At 38.5% G+C, this 19,129-nt stretch overlaps 2 protein-coding genes across 2 annotated transcripts in view; both read left to right on the top strand.

Moving 5' to 3' along the window:
• The window catches only part of BNIPL (BCL2 interacting protein like), a 479,949-nt gene that overhangs the window by 419,980 nt on the left and 40,840 nt on the right, over positions 1-19,129 (top strand). The gene's annotated exons all lie outside the window — the stretch shown is intronic.
• PRUNE1 (prune exopolyphosphatase 1) overlaps positions 1-19,129 on the top strand; it is a 64,650-nt gene that overhangs the window by 10,947 nt on the left and 34,574 nt on the right.

Below are 19,129 nucleotides of genomic sequence, written 5' to 3'. Positions count from 1 at the left end.
GTATTCAAAGAGGGGCTGGCTAGGTGACCTAGTAAGTGCCTTTCCCAAAAAGCATTTGTCTAATTGCTAACATACCCAGTACTTTTTGTACTTTACCCAGTAGGGATATTTCAACCAATCAATCAACCAACCTGTAAAATAGCCTGTTTAAAAAAAAAGATCTTTGTATCCAACAAACAAACTTTTATGAAAAGTCATTTCAAACTGGGCGCTAAGAAAACAACAAAAACCATTTAACTACATGTACATGATGTGACTAGATCATCTTGGAAATATTCCTTTTAAGTTTAAAAACTCAGTTTTGGGGCAGCCAGGTGGCACAGCGAGTGGGAGCACTGGCTCCAGTGTTGAGAGGACCTGGAGATCGAGTCCGGGCTCAGACACTTGGCACCCACCCAGAAACACCTGGTCGTGTAACTTTGAGCAAGTTGCTTAACCCCAGTTGCTTAGGGGCGGCCAGGTGGCTCAGCAAGTAAGAGCACTGGCTCCAGTGTCAGGATGACCTGGATCAAATCCAGGCTCAGATACTCAGCACCACACCCAGAAATAACTGGCTGTGTAACCTTGAGCAAGTTACTTAACCCCGATTGCTTAAAAAAAACAACTCAGTTTTTAATTCTTGTTGTGGTCAGGATTTACCATAACTACTTAAAGTTTTTTTGAAGTCTTATGGTTATTAGTATATTTTTGAATGACGTTTTTGTCACCATCCTATTTAAAGTACCATAATAACTTTTAAAAATCAGTCTGCCTTCTACTTCCCCCACCCCTCCCTCCTTGAGAAAGCAAGAAAAATGAAACCCTTTTTAAAAAAAGTATAGATAAAGCAAAACAGATTGTCCCATTAGTCATGTCCAGGAAAAAAAAAAGCATCACTAGTAAGTCTGCTTTCTGTTTGGAGGTGAGTACCATGTTTTCACCATGATTCCTCTGAAATATGGTTGGTCATTGTATTGATCAGTTCTTAGTATTATTATTGTATAAATCGATCTTTTCATTTCACTTTTTATCAGTTTGTACAAGTTTTCCCAGATTTTTCTGAAATCATACCTCTAATAATTTCTTTCTTTCCTTCTTTTTTGGCTTTTTGGACGGGGGAAGGTAGGGCAATTGGGGTTAAGTAACTTGCTCAAGGTTACACAGATAGTAAGTGTTAAGTTTCTAGGCCAGATTTGAACTCAGGTCCTCCTGACTCCAGGGCTGGTGCTCTGTTCACTGCACCACCTAGCCGCTCCCCTCTAATCATTTCTTACAGTAATGTTTATTGATTTGATAAAGCACAATAGCATTCTTTCAGATTCATATACCATAATTTGTTCAGCTATTCCACAATTGATGGGCACGCCTTCCATTTTAAAAAGAGCTGCTATAAATGTTTTTGTACACTTGGGTCCTTCTTCTCTTTCTTTGATCTCTTTAGAAAATCCACTGGTGATATTGCCTGGGTTAAAGGGGGGTATGCACAGTTTAATAGTTTTTGGTACATAGTGCCAAATTATTTTCTAGAATAACCTGATCTGTTCACAGCTCCACCAATAGTACATCAGCATACCTATTTTCCCACAGCTCCTCCAGCATTTCCCATTTTCCTTTTTTGTCAACTTTGACAGTGGGTGTGAGATGATATCTCAGAGATATTTTAATTTTTGTTTCTCCAATTATTAGTGATTTAAAGCATTTTTTTCATATAGCTGTTGATAGTATGGATTTCTTTCTCTAAAAACCATCTGTTCATATCCTTTATATTTCATTTGGGGAATGCCCTTATTCCATAATAAGATGGAATAAGGGGAGATTTGTGCAGTAGGATTATAGCTTTATTCAGAGGTACTCTAGAGGAGAAACTTGAGACAATACTGGGATAGATGATTTGGAGAAATCCTATAGTTTTTTCTTTTTCTTAGCATTAGTCATGTTTAGTTGATTACTTTTCCCTGCCTTTATCTTTTTGCCTCATTTCTACCTCTAGGAAGTCTTTGTGACCTGATTGAAGTGTACAGGATTTGTGAACTTCCACCTCATACCTACAGTCACTCTTATTTCTCCCAACCACTCATTCCAAAATCAGATATTCCCTTAGGATCATAGGATCATAGATTTAGAGCTGAAAATTACTTTTGAGGTTTTCTAGTCCAACCACCTCAATTTACAGCTAAGGAAAATGAAGCTTGTAGAAATTAGGTGACTCTTAGGAAACTGAGTGAGATAGGAGCTGAAAAATAAATTGGTAAAAGAGAATGTTTCATAGTGGCCAGAGCTTGGGGCTCTGGGCTCATTTGCATGAATATGATGCAATAAATGACAACCAGGTGTCTTGGACGCTGATGGTTTTAAATTCATTTCATTTTCAAGTAGCTTGATATGTGGGGAGGTACAACGCAACAAGGTTAATTATAGTAGCTGATATGTTTCCTGTCTCAGAACTCTTATCAGCAGCTTGGCTTTTCAAAGCGATTTAAAAATAAAAATAAAAATTCCATCAGCAGCTGTTATTCTTGTTCCAGCCTTGGATCTGAACCTGCTAGAGAAAACTTCCATGTCTTAAGTTGAGGAGCGATAGTCATATGAAGAATCTCTGAGAATGGCAGGGTTAACATGGGTATCTGGAGAACTGATTAGATTGTGTGTTTATGTAACACTTTTATTTTTGCATTGCCTTTGCATTTTGTTCTTCTGATTTTTAAGTGTAGCACCTCTATTTTTGAAGACCAGAAAAACCTCTATGCAGAGAAGCTCAAGACGGCAAGAAATTCAAGGGTATAAGATAGTATGTAGTTAAACTGGTTAATTAACTACAGTTAACTGAAGGCTACAGAGGGAGGACAAGTAATGCCAGAATAGGGCCTTCTCTTCTTCAGACTAAATATCTCCTCTTCCTTCAACCAAGTCTCAACCTTCCTTTAGGTGTTCTCTGGTTTACTGGGGGCCTTCCTAAAGGCTGAATACAACATGGGCTAACCAGTACAAGCCTCTAATTCTTACAGGTGAGAAAACTGAAGTCTAGAAAGACAAAAATGACTTGCCCAAAGTGAAGAGATCTGCACTCCTTCTTGCCTTCTGCTTCTCAGACTCTTAGCTTCCTTCACAGCTCTTCTGGGATGATTCCTGTGGGAACCTTTTTCAGATCCTCTAATTGGTTGTTGTCTTCGTGCTTGAAGAGGACCAAAATGACTTCACTTATGTCAGGGTCAAGGTACAGTGACTAGCCAATCAGACCAGTTCAGTCCAGTGAACATTTGGAATGAAAAAGTTTCGAAATTTGCTCATTTCATGTTTCTTTTGAGTTACTGAAATTCTGCTTTGCTTATAGAACACCTTCTTTGATGTGGCCATGCTATGCTGGATGGTCTTGTGCTAGAGTGCCAAAGGTGGCAAATGATGTATACACTTTTTACTTAAATACCTCAAAAAGCTTGATTTAATTGATTTAGTATCCCATTAACAGCTCTATGACTACAGGGATTCTTTACCTTTTTTTGTGTCATGGACCTGTTTGGCAATCTGATAAAGTTTATGGATCCCTTCTTAGAATCATGTTATTAAATTTATAAAATAAAATGCAAAGGATTACAAAAAAAAAAACAATTGTATTGAAATAGTTATCAAAATAATAGAAAAAAAGACCCAAGTTCATGGGCTCCTAATTAAGAAACTCTGACTTAGTAGTATATGGGATTATGAGTTGCTGTGACCAAAAATATCATCCAATTAGCTAGTTCTCTGATAGACATATAGCTCATTCCCAGGTCTATACGTGAAACCTTTCCATAATGATTATATTCACAGAGTTTGCATTTCATTGGCATAGAAAGAACCCAAAGTTACCCCCATGCCCTGGAGAAGCTTTAAAGTAGGACTTTAATAGAGAATATATGCATAAATTGTAAAACAAAACAATATGTAAGTACATGAGAGGTTCAGAGTGGTAAATGAAGTCTAAGTAAGGAAACCTTATTATCAGTAAAAGAAGGATCAGGAAAGTTCCAAATAGTAGATAGCATGTGAATTGGACTTGAAAGACAGGTAGCAATTCAACCAGCCATAAATGAGGGACAGTGCCATTCAAGGCCTAGGAAATAGTGTAATAGAGATAAGAAAGCAGAGGACATATAATGAGGATAGTAAGTAGGGGGGGGGCATGTTTGGCAAAATTACAGAGTGTGAGAAGGGAATAGTATATGATAAAGCTAAAAAAGGAAAGATATTAAATTGTGGAAGACCTGAAATGACAGGCTTGAACTATATTCAGCATTAGAACTAGAATTCTATAGTCCAGCCAAGCTAGCCTGCTAACTATTCCTCAGGCTTGCTATTCCATCTTCTACCTCCATGGGCTGTCCCCCAGGCCTGGGATGCACTTCATGCTCATCTCCACCTCCTAGAATCCTTGTTTTCCTTCAAGGTTTAACTAACTCAGGTGCCACTTATTCCACGAAACCTGCTTCACCCATTCAAACTATTTTTCCAAATCTCACCTCCCTTCACAGCCAGTGGTGTCCTAGAAAAAGTGTAGATTACTCATTGCTTCCACTACCTCACTTCCTACTTCTCAACACCTTTCAGTTGTGCTTTTGACTCTACTGCTAGACTGAAATTGGTTTCTCTCAGGTTACCAGTGATCTCTCTTGATAAAGCAGTGACTTTTTCCCAGTCCCACCTTTTCTTTCTTGATGTCACTACAGTTTTTAATTCTTGACCTCTTTTTGGAAAGTCTCTCTTTGAGTGTTCATACTCTCCTTGTTCTCTTCCTATCTTCTCATTCTAAGAGGCAACATCCTCAGAGTTTTGTCTTGAATTTTTTTTCTCCCCCTTTCTCCTCACTCTCTCTAGTAATCTCATGAATACCTTGTGGTCAATTATCTGTCCTCTTAACTGACTCTCTTGATATTTAAGCCCAAATCCTCTTCTCTGAAGTCTAGCCCAATATCACCAACTGCCTGTCACCATCTTTATGAGGATGTCCATAGATTTCTCAAATTCAACACGTCCATAATCCTACCCTGTCCTTACACTTCCATGTTTGAATAGAGGGAACCATGATTCTTCCAGTTACCCAAGTCTGCAACCTCGGAGTCTGTCCCTGTGCATTACTGCCCCTCACTTGCCCATATCCAGTCAGTTCTCTAGTCTTGCTGAATTTATCTCCATAACAATCTTGTATCTGTCCCCTTCACTCATGCCCTGGATTCAGGCACTTATCACCTCTCGTCTGTACTGTTACAATAGCCTTTTAAATGGTCTCTCTGCTTCCATTCTTTCCTTTTTGCATTTTGTCTTCCACATACCTGCCAAAATTGTCTTTTTTTTTTTTTTTGCTTTTTGGAGGGAAATTGGGGTTAAGTGACTTGCCCAAGGTCACATGGCTAAATTGTCTTCTTAAAGTGGGGGTCTGACTATGTCATTGCCTTTTAAAAAAGTTCTCCATGGGGCAGCTAGGTGGCACAGTAAGTAAAGTGCCAGCCCTGAAGTCAGGAGGACCCAAGTTCAGTTCTGGCCTCAGATACTTAACACCCACACAAAAAAACTAGCTGTGTAACCTTGGACAAGTTACTCAACCCCAATTGCCTTCCAAAAATAAAAAGGCAAAAAAAAAGTTCTCCACTATCTTTAGGATAAAATACAAACTCTTTGACTTGGCATGTTTAAAGCCCTTTACATTTAAGTTCTCCCCTACCTTTAATTTTATTTTTTAAATTTTCAATTAATTTTTTTTATTAACAGGCATTTGTTTTCTCTCCCTTTCTGCCCAACTCCACCTTGGAAAAAAAGAAAAATGAAAGCTTTGTAACAAATATGCAGTGTCGAGAAAAATACATTCCCTTATTGGTCATGTCCAAAAATGTGTAACTCCTGCATATTTACTCCATAACTTCTGTCACAAGATGGATAGCATTCTTTACTGTGCTCTCTGGAATCCTTGCATTGGTTGATCACTATGTTAGGTCTCCAGTCTACTTTTTTATTTAATGGGGTTTTTCCCCCAATTACATGCAAAAACTATTTTTAATATTTGCTTTTAAAATGTTGAGTTCCAAATTCTCTCCCTCCCTCATTTCTCCTTTTCCTGAAAAGGCAAGCAATTATACATGTGCAGTTATGCAAAACATATTTCCATATTAGTCATGTTGTGAAAAAAAACACAAGAAAAATAAAGTTAAAAAAGAATGCTTCAATTTACATTCAGACTCCATCTGTTCTTTCTCTGGAAATAGATAGAATTTTTCATCATCAGTCCTTTAGAGTTGTCTTGAATCATTGTATTGCTGAGAATAGATAAGTCATTCACAATTGATCATTGTACAGTATCGTTGTTACTGTGTGCAGTGTTCTGGTTGTATTCACTTTGTATTAGTTCACATAAGTTTCCAGGTTTTTCTGAGAGCATCCTGCTCATCATATCTGCCACAACTTGGTCAGCTATTCCCCAGTTGATGGGCTTCCCCTCAATTTTCAATTCTTTGCTACCACTAAAAGAGCTGCCATAAATATTTTTGTACAAATAGATCCTTTTCTTTTCTATCTCTTTGGGCTATAGAACTGTATCAAAAATATGCTTGGCTTTAGCCTGTTGGGCATAGTTCTAAATTGTTCTTCAGAATGGTTGCATCTGTTCACAATTCCACTGACAATGCATTAGTGTCTCAGTTTTCCACATCCTCTCCAACATTTGTCATTTTCTTTTTCTGTCAGGTTAGTCAATCTGATAAGTGTGGGTGGCACCTCAGAATTGTTTTAATTTTTATTTCTCTAATCAGATGTTATTTAGAGCATTTTTTCACATGACTATAGATAGCTTTGATTACTTTGTCTGAAAACTTCCTGTCCGTAGCCTTTGACCATTTATCATTTGGAGAATGGCCCTTATTTTTATAAATTTGACTCAGTTCTCTATATATTTGAGAAGTGATCTGGTCAACTTTAAAAAAATTATTTTGTTGCTCTTCATTTATTCTTATGTACCAGCTAAACTAGCTTACTTGCTATTCCTTAACTCTGCATTCCATCTCTGTCTTTGAGCCTTTATACAGGCTGTCCCAAATGCTTGAAATGTACTACCTCCTACACCTATGTTTCTTAGAATGGTTAGCATCCTTTAAAGTTTATCTGTATTTCCTGTGATAGCTATATCCAGGTCACCTGGTTGTCAGCATTTCCTCCCTCTTCATATTATGTTTCCTTATCTGTTTAAATGTTGCATCCCCCTAGTAGAATGTAAGCTCTTGAAATGCAGGGACTTTTGTTTTTTGTCTTTGTATTCTCAGCACCTGGCACTACTGTCTACATAATAGGTACTTAATAAATGTTTATTGACTTGAATTGGGGAGACAATAAGTTCTTGAAGGGTTTTGAGCAGATTAATAACATTTACTAGATCTATTCATATAAAGGAAGATAAATCTGAAGCAAGCTGATTTCTGCAGTTATCCTGATCCCAGAGCTACTTAAGCTATCTTGGAGCATGGACCAAGGAGTCCTAGATTATTCTGTATTCCTCTGTTGACTCTTCCTGTTGTGCCCAAAGCTCTCTCTTTACCTCCCAGATAAAAGATCAAAATATTTACTGCAACAGTAAAGTGATATGGTTTTACATTGTGATTTGAATTGACCTTCAGAGAAACAGTGCAACCTGACAGATACACAATTCTGGGAGGTCATTATGACTCATGGTTTGTTTAGTGACATTTACCCTCAGAATAGAACTTCTGTAAGTCATGAGATCATGAGGAATTATGGAAAACAGAAAAGAGAAGAAGCCTTAGCAGAATAATAGTATTTGCTACCTGGGGTTCTGAAGAATTTGGTCTGTTAATATCTACTGAATGGGCTGATCAAAAGTCCAAAATATTTCAAGAGTGTAGCATTATCTGTATTAATGTAGTTTCTTCTGAAGAAGGAAACTTCACTCTGAAAATCAACTGTATGCCACTAATGTACAAATTGATATTATTCACCCTAAAGAAAGAGCTAACCAGCTGTCCCTCTGTGCCCTAACTCAGCTTGTCTATAAAGCTCATTGCTCATTCCCCAAGCTTCAGCTGCTGGGGTAAGGGACAAAAAGAGCTAAAAATTTGAGAAGTCAGTACTGACCTAAGGGGATATGACAGATTGCTGTATGACAATATAGAGAACAAGAGAGAGAAAGAATGTGACTCCATACCTGAGCCATTACTTAAGCCTAGACTCACCACTCTACCAACAAAGTGGCAGCAATAAAAAACAATTAAAATCCATCCAGAGCAGGATGTGTCAGTTCTTCCAGGAAGCAGTCAGAGGTCAGGATCAAAGATCTTAACTAGCTACAGAATCCTGAAAGGAAAAAAAGGAGCATAAGGAGATGTCAGGGATCTGTAAATGGGTTTCTTCCTTGAAATAGTGAAAGGGAAGAGGTCTGAGGTTCAGTACCTAAATGGTGTTCTTAGAATCAGCTGACTCAGACTTCTGGCAAAGATAAGTCATCTAGGTGAGAGGCATGCCAGTTGCCCAGCTCCTAAATACCTACTCCAGAAAAGCTCCGAAGTTCAGACCATATTGAATAATCTAAACTATTAAGAAACCAAAGTAAGTGACATCTTCTACCCCAGAACTGCATAAAAATCGGCTAGCAGCCTGTAGGCAAGAGGAAAAGGTAGGTTCACATATATTTCTCCTAGCAAAGCCACTACTCGTGTCCTAGAAATATGTAACCTACAAGGTTCTGCAACTGGAGGCAGCAAGAATTGAGGACTCTTCTTAGTAAACCCTAAGGAAGGGACCTTGGAAATCCCAGAGAATGGCAGCAGCAGTGACTAGCATGGCACAGCACTCAACTATGAACAACCCAGGCCCAGGGGCCTGTCCTAAGATGCCAGGTATTGAGTGAAATAAAAGCCTTTGAGGAAAGAATTAGAAATAAGTAGCTTAGAAGAGAATGTGGCAAACCGTACCCAAGAAATGAGATTCCTTGCAAACTCTGACCAAACAAATCAATAATTCTGTGAGACAGCAAGAAACATTATAATATAGATAAGAGATTGAAGAAATAGAAAAAAAAAAGTAAGATCTCTAATACCAAAGACACAAGACCTGGAAAATATCAAGAAGAGACAATTTAAGAATCATTAAACTTCCCCAAAACTATGATTTTTTTTTTGGAGGGCAATTGGGGTTAAGTGATTTGCCCAGAGTCACATGGCTAGTTAATTGTGTCATGTGTCTGAGGTCAGATTTGAACTCAGGTCCTCCTAACTCCAGGACCAGTTCTCTATTCACTGCACCACCTAGCCTTCCCTAAAACTATGATTTTTAAAAAAGCCTAGATTCAAGAAATCTTAAATGAAAACTGCTATATCTTTTAGGACCAGAGGGCCAAGTAAATTCAAAAAGAATCCACCGATCATCTCCTGAAAGGGAACCCAAAAGGAAAAGGACCAGGAATCTAGTCAAAATCTAGAATTCATGTCAAAGAAAAAATACTGCAAACATTTAGAATAGTGTTCAACAAAACTAATTCAAGAAACTAGTCACAGAAGACCTGACAGATTCTACTAAAACCAGAGGAAATCGTAAATACAGTATTCCAAAAAGCAAAATCAATTCATCAATCAAACATTTATTAAGTACCTACTATGTGCCTGGCACTGTGCTGAGTCCTGGAAATAGAAAAACAACAACAAAACAAAAAAAAACAAAACAGTCCCAGCCCTCAAGCAACTTTCATTCTAACCAAGGAAACAACGTTGCAAACAACTATACAAAGCCGGCTATCTATAAGATAAATAGAAAATCATTAATAGTGGGAAAGTACTGGAATTAAGAGGGATTGAGGAAGGCTTCCTGTAGAAGATAGGATTTTAGTGTGTTCTTAAAAAGGAAGCCAGAAAGGTCAGTAGTGGGAGCAGAGAAGGGAGAGTGATGCAGGCATGGGGAACAGTCAGAGGAAATGGGTCAGGCCAGTCTGGAGCGGAGAGATGGAGCCCAAAGGTGAGTGTCACTGAATCAGAGTATCTTTGAAGGAATAAATTATGAGAAGACTGGAAAGATAGGAGAGACTAGGTTATGAAGGGCTTTGAATGGGAAACAAAGCATTTTGTATTTGCTCTTGGTGGCAATAAGAAACTAATAAAGTTTATTGCAGTGGAGGGAGAGGTGGTGCCATGATTGGAGCCATGTTTTAGGAAAATTACTTTAGTGGCTGAATGGAAAATGAATTGGAATGGGGAGAGTTGAGTCAGGCAGACTCACCTGCAAGCTATTGTAATAATCAAGGCATGTGGTGAGAGGGCCTGCATTAGAGTGGTGGTGGCAGTGTCAGAGGAGAGAAGGAAGTGTGTTGGAGAGATAGTGCAAAAGTGAAATGGACAGACCTCAGATATAGGGGAAAGGGGGTGCAGTAAGAGATAGTGAAGAGTCCAGAATGACTCCTAAGTTATGACCCTGAAGAACTGGGAGGATGGTGTTGCCCTCTGCAGTAATAGGTGAAGTGGTGGGGATGTTAGGGGGAAAGATAATTCTGTTTTGGACATATTGAGTTTAAGATGTCTACCAGACATCTACTTTGAGATGTCTGAAAAGTAGTTGGAGATGTGAGATGGCAGGTCTGCAGAGAGATTAGGGCAACAAAGGTAGATTTAAGAATCATCTGTATAGACATGGTAACAAAATCCATGGAAATTGATCACCGAGTGAAGTACCCGTGTTTCCCCGATAATAAGACCTATCCCGAAAATAAGCCCTCCCCTTACTGTGTAAGATTCCTCTAAAATAAGCCCTCCCCCGAAAATAAGCCCTATTGAGATTGCTACTGTAGTGAAGGTGATCCCCTGCACTACACGCTACATTACGGTACCCTCTGTATGCACCGTTCCCCCCCCCCGTGAAATACACGCCGTGCTCCGAGTTGCATACAATCAGAGCTGCAGCAGTGAGCACGTCATACTGTTCTTTATTGAATTCATTATTGAATAAAGGTACATTTTTTTGTTCACATTTACCTGTTTATTAAAATTGCTGTCAATGTTCATTAAAATAAGCCCTCCCCTGAAAATAAACCCCGTGTTTTTCTGTCCAAAAAAAATAAGACAGTGTCTTATTATTGGGGAAACACGGTATAGAGGGAGAAGAGAAGAGGGCCTAGGACAGAACCCTGGGGAATACCTGTGATTAGAGGTTGTAATCTGGATCCAGCAAAGGAGATAGAAAAGGAGTAGTCAAATAGGTAGGAAGAAAACCAGGAGACAATGGTATCCCAGACCTAGAGGTAAGAATATTGAGAAGGAGAAAGCAATCAACAGTGTCAAAGGCTGCCGAAAAGTCAAGAAGAGGATTTAGAAAAGGCCATTGGATTTGGGAACCAAGAGATCATTAGTAACTTTGGAGAGAGGAGTTTCAGTGGAATAATTAGGTCAGAAGCTTAATTATAAGAGTTTAAGAAAAGAAAAGGTGGAGGCTTATAACCAAGAATAACTTAGTCATTTATCCAATCCAAGATTTTCAGAGGGAAACAGACATGAAGGTCTTTGGATACTTGAGGATGGGTCAGGCCAGGAGCATACCATGTGCAAAGGACTCCACTGCCTAGCGAGAGGCTGTGCACCTGAGCAAGCAGAGGTCCCAGACCCCTGTGCTGAGGTGCTGTGATGGCTTTATGAGCCCATACCCAGTTTCTGGTCACAGTTCAGGATAGACTGAAAAGACCTTTACTTGAGGGAGGGAGGAAGGTGATGTTACCAAGTCGGGAGGATTTGGGCTGTGTATTAAGATAGAAGGAAGTTCAGAAGCAAGTAGCAGTGTTGTAGCTAAGACCTCCAAGGGCAAACACAATTTCAGTTCCAGCTTCTAGCCAGACCTGCAGAGGAATAACCAGTGTAGGAGACCCAGACCAAAGAGGAGTCTACAGTTCTGTCACTTAGATACAGGTAGTTGATGGGGGCTGAGTTCAATAGCATTCTACTGTTGCTCAGACTGAAACCCAAGTCAGTAATTTGTAGAGCTCAGACCAGGGGAGAGGTTAGATTTTGCCCTGTATCAGACTACTTTGGGAGCACTGAAAGCTTGTAGGTCCCTCTCTTAAACTGACTCTGAAATCCTGGAATAATTAAACACACATTACCCCCCAAAAAAAACCAGAACAGGACTGGCCCAAACCTATTTTGGTGGCAGGGAAGCTCAAGACACAAACCCAGAAGAAAAGAATAATTCTAAAACATCTTCAAGCAAAGCTTTAGAGGAGAAAAAAAAGCACATCTTGGGAACAAACTCAACATAGATTTCTGGGAGAAATAAAGCAAGCATTTAAATTTTTTTTTTTTAATGAAGTGAGAGTGCTTGAGGAAAAAACTGGAAGACAAATAAGAGGTATTATAGAAAGAATTGGAAAGGAAATTAATACCTTGGCACAAAGAGGTACAGAACTTTACCCAAGCAGAAGCCAATGATTCCATGAGACAACAAAAAATATTAAAACAAAGTCAGGAGACTGGAAAAAAAATGGAAGAAAACGTGTGATTTTCACAACAAAAACAAATGGCCTGTAAAACAGATTGAGGAGAAAAAATTTAAGAATCATTGGACTATCTGAACACCATTGCCCAGAAAATAGCCTAAGCATTCTATTTCAAGAAATCTTAAAAGAAAACTGCTTAGATCTCTTATAGCCAGAGGACAAAGTAGAAATAGAGTCCATTGGTCATCTCTGGAAAGAAAATATAAAATGAAAACTCCCAGAAACATCATAGAAAAAATCCCAAGTTCCAAGTAAAAATACACACACACACTGCAAATAGCCAGAAAGAATTCAAGTATTGAAGAGCCATAGTTAATAATAAATTTTTGATAACTGTGTGCAAAAGCTTTTTGATTTTATATAATCAGAATTTTCTATTTCACATTTTGTAATGCTCTCTATATTTTCTTTGGTCCTAAATTCTTCCATTATCCACAGATCTGACAAATAAACCATTCCATGCTCTCCTAATTTACTTATGGCATCACTCTTTATGTGTACATCATGTACCTATTTTGATCTTATCCTAGTATACAGTGTGAGATGTTGTTCTATATCCAGTTTCTGCCATACTGTTTTCCAGTTTTCCCAGAAGTTTTGGTCAAATAATGAGTTTTGTTCCAAAAGCTTGGATCTTTGGCTTTATCATATACTAGATTATTATGACTATTTACTATAATGTAATGTGTACCTAATCTTTTCCACTCATCCATCACTATTTCTTAGCCAATAACAGATTATTTAGATAATTATCCCTTTATAATGCCATTTGAGATTTGATACAGCTCAATTACCTTCCTTCATATTTTTTTTTCATGGATTTCCTTGATATCCTTGACCTTTTGTTCTTCCAGATGAATTTTATTATTTTTTTGAGCTCTATAGAATAATTTTTTGGTAGTTTGATTGATGTGACACAGTCACATACAATTTAATAGCCTCCGCTGTAAAGGAGCTGAGAACTTGGAATATAATATTTCAAAAAACAAAGAATATAAGCTTATAGCCAAGAATAGCTTACCTAGCACAACTGAACATAATGTCAAGGGGGAAAAATGTGCCCTTATTGAAACAGAATACTTATAAGTTCAAACCCAAGAGTGAAGATAAACATCAAAAGATAAGCATGAATGAAAAGTGAGAAGAATCTAAATGAAGATAAACTTCTTGCTTTTAAATATGGGGAGATGATACATGTGTTCCCTCTTATCTTCAGGGGTCATAGAGGGGAGATGAATTACCCAAGACCTGAGAGTGGTTCTGTTATTTCTTGATCTTAACAGAAGAATGGAATGAGAAGAAAGAAGAATTACATTAGGCAGAAAGGTGAAAGGGAGAAAGGAAGGTTAGGGAAAATTATTTCATATAATCAGGGTTTAAAAATGAACATCTGTATAAATAAAGGGAGCAGCTGGCAGTTGAACCTCACTCTCATATGAACTGGTCAGAGGAAGGAGGAATACAGAATACACATGCACATAGAAATACATTTCACTCTATTGGGAAATAGGAGGGAAAGAGAAATGGGAAATTAGAGGGGAGAGTAGATTAAGGGAAAAATTAGTCCTACACAAAATTAACTTTAAAGATGTACAAAATAGGGGCGGCTAGGTGGCACAGTGAGTAAAGTGCCAGCCCAGGAGTCTGGAGGACCTGAGTTCAGTTCCGGCCTCAGAGACTTAACAAGCTCACCAAAAAAAAAAAAAACTAGCCGTGTAAACTTGGGCAAGTTACTTAACCCCAATTGCCCTCCAAAAGGCAAAAAAAAAAAAAAAAGATGTACAAAATAATTGTAGCTTTTTTTGAGGTGGCAAAGAATGGGAATCTCAGGGGGTGCCCATAAACTGGGGGATGGATAAACAAATTATGGTATATAAATGTGATGGAATGGTTTGTTGTCTTTCATTCTTGAAGAAGACCAAAATGGCATCACTTTGTTGGAAGCCAAGATACAGTGTGTCCTACTGTGACTGATCAGACCAGTAAAACCTTAGAATGCTCTCCCACAGGTCAGGCACAAATTGTCCACGTGAACATTTTGACTGGATTCTCTAGATTTGCACATCTCATCTCATCTTTTGAGTTACTTCAATTCTGCTTTACTTATAGAGCACGTCTTCTTTGATGCAGGCACGCCATGCTGGGCGTTCCTGTGCCAGTGTCTCCCATGTCTCAAAATAAATTCCAGAGTTCTTCAGAAAGACCTTGAGAGTGTCCTTGTATCACTTCTTCTGACCACCATGTGAGCACTTACTTTTCGTGAGTCCTTCATAAACAGTCTTTTAAGGCAACTGTATATTTCATATTTGAGCAACGAGTTGTTTTCTCTTCATTAGTTTGAATGCTTGGTAGTTCACTTTGAAAAAGGACCTCAGTGTCTGGTACCTTATCTTGCCAGGTGATCTTCAGAATCTTCCTAAGATAATTCAGATGGAAATGATTCAGTATCCTGGCACGATGTTGGTATACTGTCCAGGTTTTACAGGCATACAACAATGAGGTCAGCACAACAGCTCTGTAGACCTCCATTTTGGTAGGCAGCCTAATACACACTTCTCTTCTACACTTTCCTTTGGAGCCTCCCAAACACTAAGCTAGCTCTGGCAATGTTTGTGTCAACCTCATAATCTATGTGTACATCCACTGGAAAGTATACTGCTAAGGTAAGTGAACTTATCCACAGCATTCAAAATTTCTCCATTTGCTGTAACCAGTGGTTCCATATGTGAATGGTGTGGTGCTGGCTGACGGAGCACCTGTGCTTTCTTGGTGTAAATTGTTAGGCCAAAATTAGCACAAGCAGCAGAAAATTGATCCATACATTATTGGCTCTCAGTTTCAGAGACTGCATTGAGTACACAATCATTTGGAAACAAAAATCAAGCAGCAACTCTCCACTTTAGTCTTGATGTGATGGAATACTATTTTGCTCTAAGAAATGATGGAGATGATTTCAGAGAAACCTGAGAAGATTTGTTCAAACTGATATGGAGTTAAGTGAACAGAATGAGAACAATTTATCCAATGATATCAGTATGGTAAAGGCAAACAACTTTGAAAGAATTAGGAATTCTCATCAGCATTTCCAGAGGACTAGTGATGAAATAGGCTTTCCATCTCCCGATAGCAAAAGCATCAAAGCAAAGAATGAAAGAGGTGGTTTTTTGGACATAGTGAACATGGAAATTTGTTTTGACTGACTCTATAAATACATGAGTCCAGAGGAACTTAGAATGGTAAATGTATTTGAGCAATTAGAAGGAGCTGTATGATATATTATTCTTGTAGGGAGAAAAGATACACATGTCCCTTCAGAATCTTAATGTCTTTGAAGGCAATTGAGGGGGTTAAATAAGAAAAACAGGGAAGAGGAGTGGATTATTTCTGTTCTGTGTGTTTTAAAGGGACAAAGAGAGGAGAGGGTAAAAGGAATACACTAGTATAGAAAGGAGAAAGAGGAGGATGGACCTTGCTATTTCTCTTAATGGGATATATGAAAAGAAGAATATCAAATATCCAAACAGAAGAAGAGGTAGAGGAGTGGGCACCAATGAACTCCACTCTCATCTGAAGTGGACATAGGTGGGTTGAACACATATACTAAGAGTTCTGAGTAAAAATATATTTAACTCAACAGGAAAATAATTTGGAATAGCAAGGGTGATGGGATTAAGAGGGTTGACAATAATAGGGAAGGAATTTGTTGTTGAGTCGTTCAGTTGTGTCCAACTCTTTGTGACCTCATGGACTGTAGCACTCCAGGCCCTCCTCTCCTCCACTCTGTCCTGAAGTCTGTCCAAGCTCATGTTAATTTGCTTCCATGATGCTATCTATCCATCTCATCCTCTGCCAGCCCTTCTCCTTTTGCTTTCAATCTTTCCCAGCATCACTCTTTTCCAGTGAGTTGTGTCTTCTCATTATATGGCCAAAATATTTAAGCTTCAGCTTCAGTATTTGTCCTTCCAATAAATAGCCAGAATAATTTCTTTAAGTATTTACTGATTTGACCTCTTTTTCTGTCCAAGCAACTCTCAAAAGTCTTCTCCAGCACCACAATTTGAGTGCATCAGTTCTTCAGAGTTCAGCTTTCCTTATTGTAAAATAAACTTTCTAGTAGAGAATAAGGGATTAAAAAGATGGGACAGTAGAAAAGGGAAAGAACTAGAATTTTAAATGAGGGTTGCCTTAGATTATTAATTCAGTAAAGGCTGAACAAATTGTGGTATGTTAATGTAATGGAATATTACTATACTGTAACAAAAGAGATTATTTTAGTGACTCCTGGATACTATAAACTGATATGGAATGAAGTGAGCAGAACCAGAATATATACAAGGACAAGAATATTATTGAGACATTGAGTTGTTGAGACATTTTTCAGTTGTGTCCAAGTCTTTGTGACCCCATGTGGGGTTTTCTTGGCAAAGGCTGGAGTGGTTTGCCATTTCCTTCTCTAGCTCATTTTACAGATGAAGAAATTGGTTAAGTGACTTGCCCAGTGTTATACCACTAGTAAGTGTCTGAGTCTGAATTTGAACTCATGAAGATGAGTCTTCTTGATTTAGGCCTGGCACCCTACCCACTGTACCACTGCCCTGAACATTGTAAAGAAAGACAATTTTGAAAGACTTAAGGACTCTGGTTAAAGTAATGACTCGCAGCACCTCCAGAGGACTTGTGACATGAAGCAGGTTACCCACTTCCTGACAGATGTTGGATAGATGGTGGACACAAAATACACTGACAGATATTTTTTGATATGGCCATTGTGTGGATTCTTTTTATTTGATGATGCCTTTTTTTCTAGTTGTAACAGTCTTTTTCTTTTTCTTTTTGGTTAATGGGAAGGGGAAAGGGGTTAGCAATAATGAAGCAAAAAAAAGAGGGCAATTGTAAACCTTTTAAAAGTGCATAGAAGAAAACAGAAGGAAATTTAGAAGGACATACAGAGAAGCAGGAGTTGTGAAAGTAAAGTGTAGAATATACTATATGTATATTTTTTTAAAATAAGCAGTGTGAAATGGAGATATGTGGTTTCATATAGAATTTTCTTTCTATGTACTGCTCTGTGTGTATGGAAATGCCCTTTCTTTGGTGTTTAAATTCAGAATTTTATTAAATTATTTAAAAAAATAATCTGTGACTTGGAGTATGCCCATAGACAAGAATGTGGGAAGAGACAAGGTGCAGTCTTAAGATTTTCTAGGGCAAAGCTAATGACTTTATGAGAAATCAAGATGCTGTTAAACAGATCCAAACAAATGAAAGAATAGAAGGCAATGTGAAATATCTCATGGGAAAAACCACTGACCTGGAAAATAGATCCAGGAGAGACAATTTAAAAATTATTGGACTGCCTGAGAGCCATGACCAAAGTAAGAGCCTAGAAAGCATCCTCCAGGAAGTTCTCAAAGAAAACTGCCCTGATGTTTTAGAACGAGAGGGCAAAATAGAGGTTGAAAGAATCCACTGATCACCTCCTGAAAAAGATCCCAAAAAGAAAACTCCTAGGAATATTATAGCCAGGTTCCGGAATTCCCAGATTAAGGAGAGAATATTACAAGCAGCCAGGAAGAAACAATTTGAATATTGTGGAAACACAATCAGGATAACCCAGGATCTGGCAGCTTCTACACTGAGGGATCGAAGGGCCTGGAATGTGATATTCCAGAGGTCAAGGGAGCTGGGATTAAAACCAAGAGTCACTTGGGGTGGCCAGGTAGCACAGCGAGTAAGAGCACCAGTTCCAGTGTTGAGAAGACCTGGAGATCGAATCCCGGGCTCAGACACTTAGCACCCACCCAGAAACACCTGGCTGTGTAACCTTGAGCAAGTTACTTAACCCCAATTGCTTAGGGGCGGCCAGGTGGCTCAGCGAGTAAGAGCACAGGCTCCAGTGTCGGGATGACCTGGATCAAATATGGGCTCAGATACCCAGCACCACACCCAGAAATAACTGGCCGTGTAACCTTGAGCAAGTTACTTAACCCCGATTGCTTTAAAAAAAAAAAAAAAACCCAAGAGTCACCTACCCAGCAAAACTGAGTATCATGTTTCAGGGGAAAATATGGTCATTCAGTGGAATACAGGACTTTCAAGCATTCTTGCTGAAAAAAACAGAGTTGAATAGAAAATTTGACATTCAGATACAAGAAGCAAGAGAAGCATGAGAAGGTAAACAGGGAAAAGAAATCATAAGGAACTTATCAAAGTTGAACTATTTTTTTTTTTAAAGCAATCGGGGTTGAGTGGCTTCCTTGGGGTTGCACGGCCAGTTGTTGTTTCTGGGTGTGGTGCTGAGTGTCTGGGCCCGGATTTGATCTGGGTCGTCCTGGCACTGGGGCCGGTGCTCTTGCTCGCTGAGCCACCTGGCCAAAGTTAAACTATTAACATTCCTACATGGAAAAACAATAATTGTAACTCATGAAACTTTTCTCAGTAGTTGAAGGGATTAGAAAAAAAAAAAAATATATATATATATATGTGTGTGTGTGTGTGTGTGTGTGTGTATATATATATATGTCTTTATATGAGGGTATGTGGGCATATGAATACATATGTGAATGTGTGTATATATGTTTACAGGTATACATAGATAGAGGGCACGGGACCAATTTAACAGGAAGGGATGATACTTAAAAGGTGAAA

The sequence above is a fragment of the Petaurus breviceps genome, unplaced genomic scaffold (assembly GCF_028583685.1).
Source record: "Petaurus breviceps papuanus isolate PSGF00001 unplaced genomic scaffold, PetGlider_PUasm1.0 186, whole genome shotgun sequence".
Lineage (NCBI taxonomy): Eukaryota > Metazoa > Chordata > Mammalia > Diprotodontia > Petauridae > Petaurus > Petaurus breviceps.
Note: the sequence above shows the minus strand (reverse complement) of the source record. Positions and strands in the feature narration are given on the sequence as shown.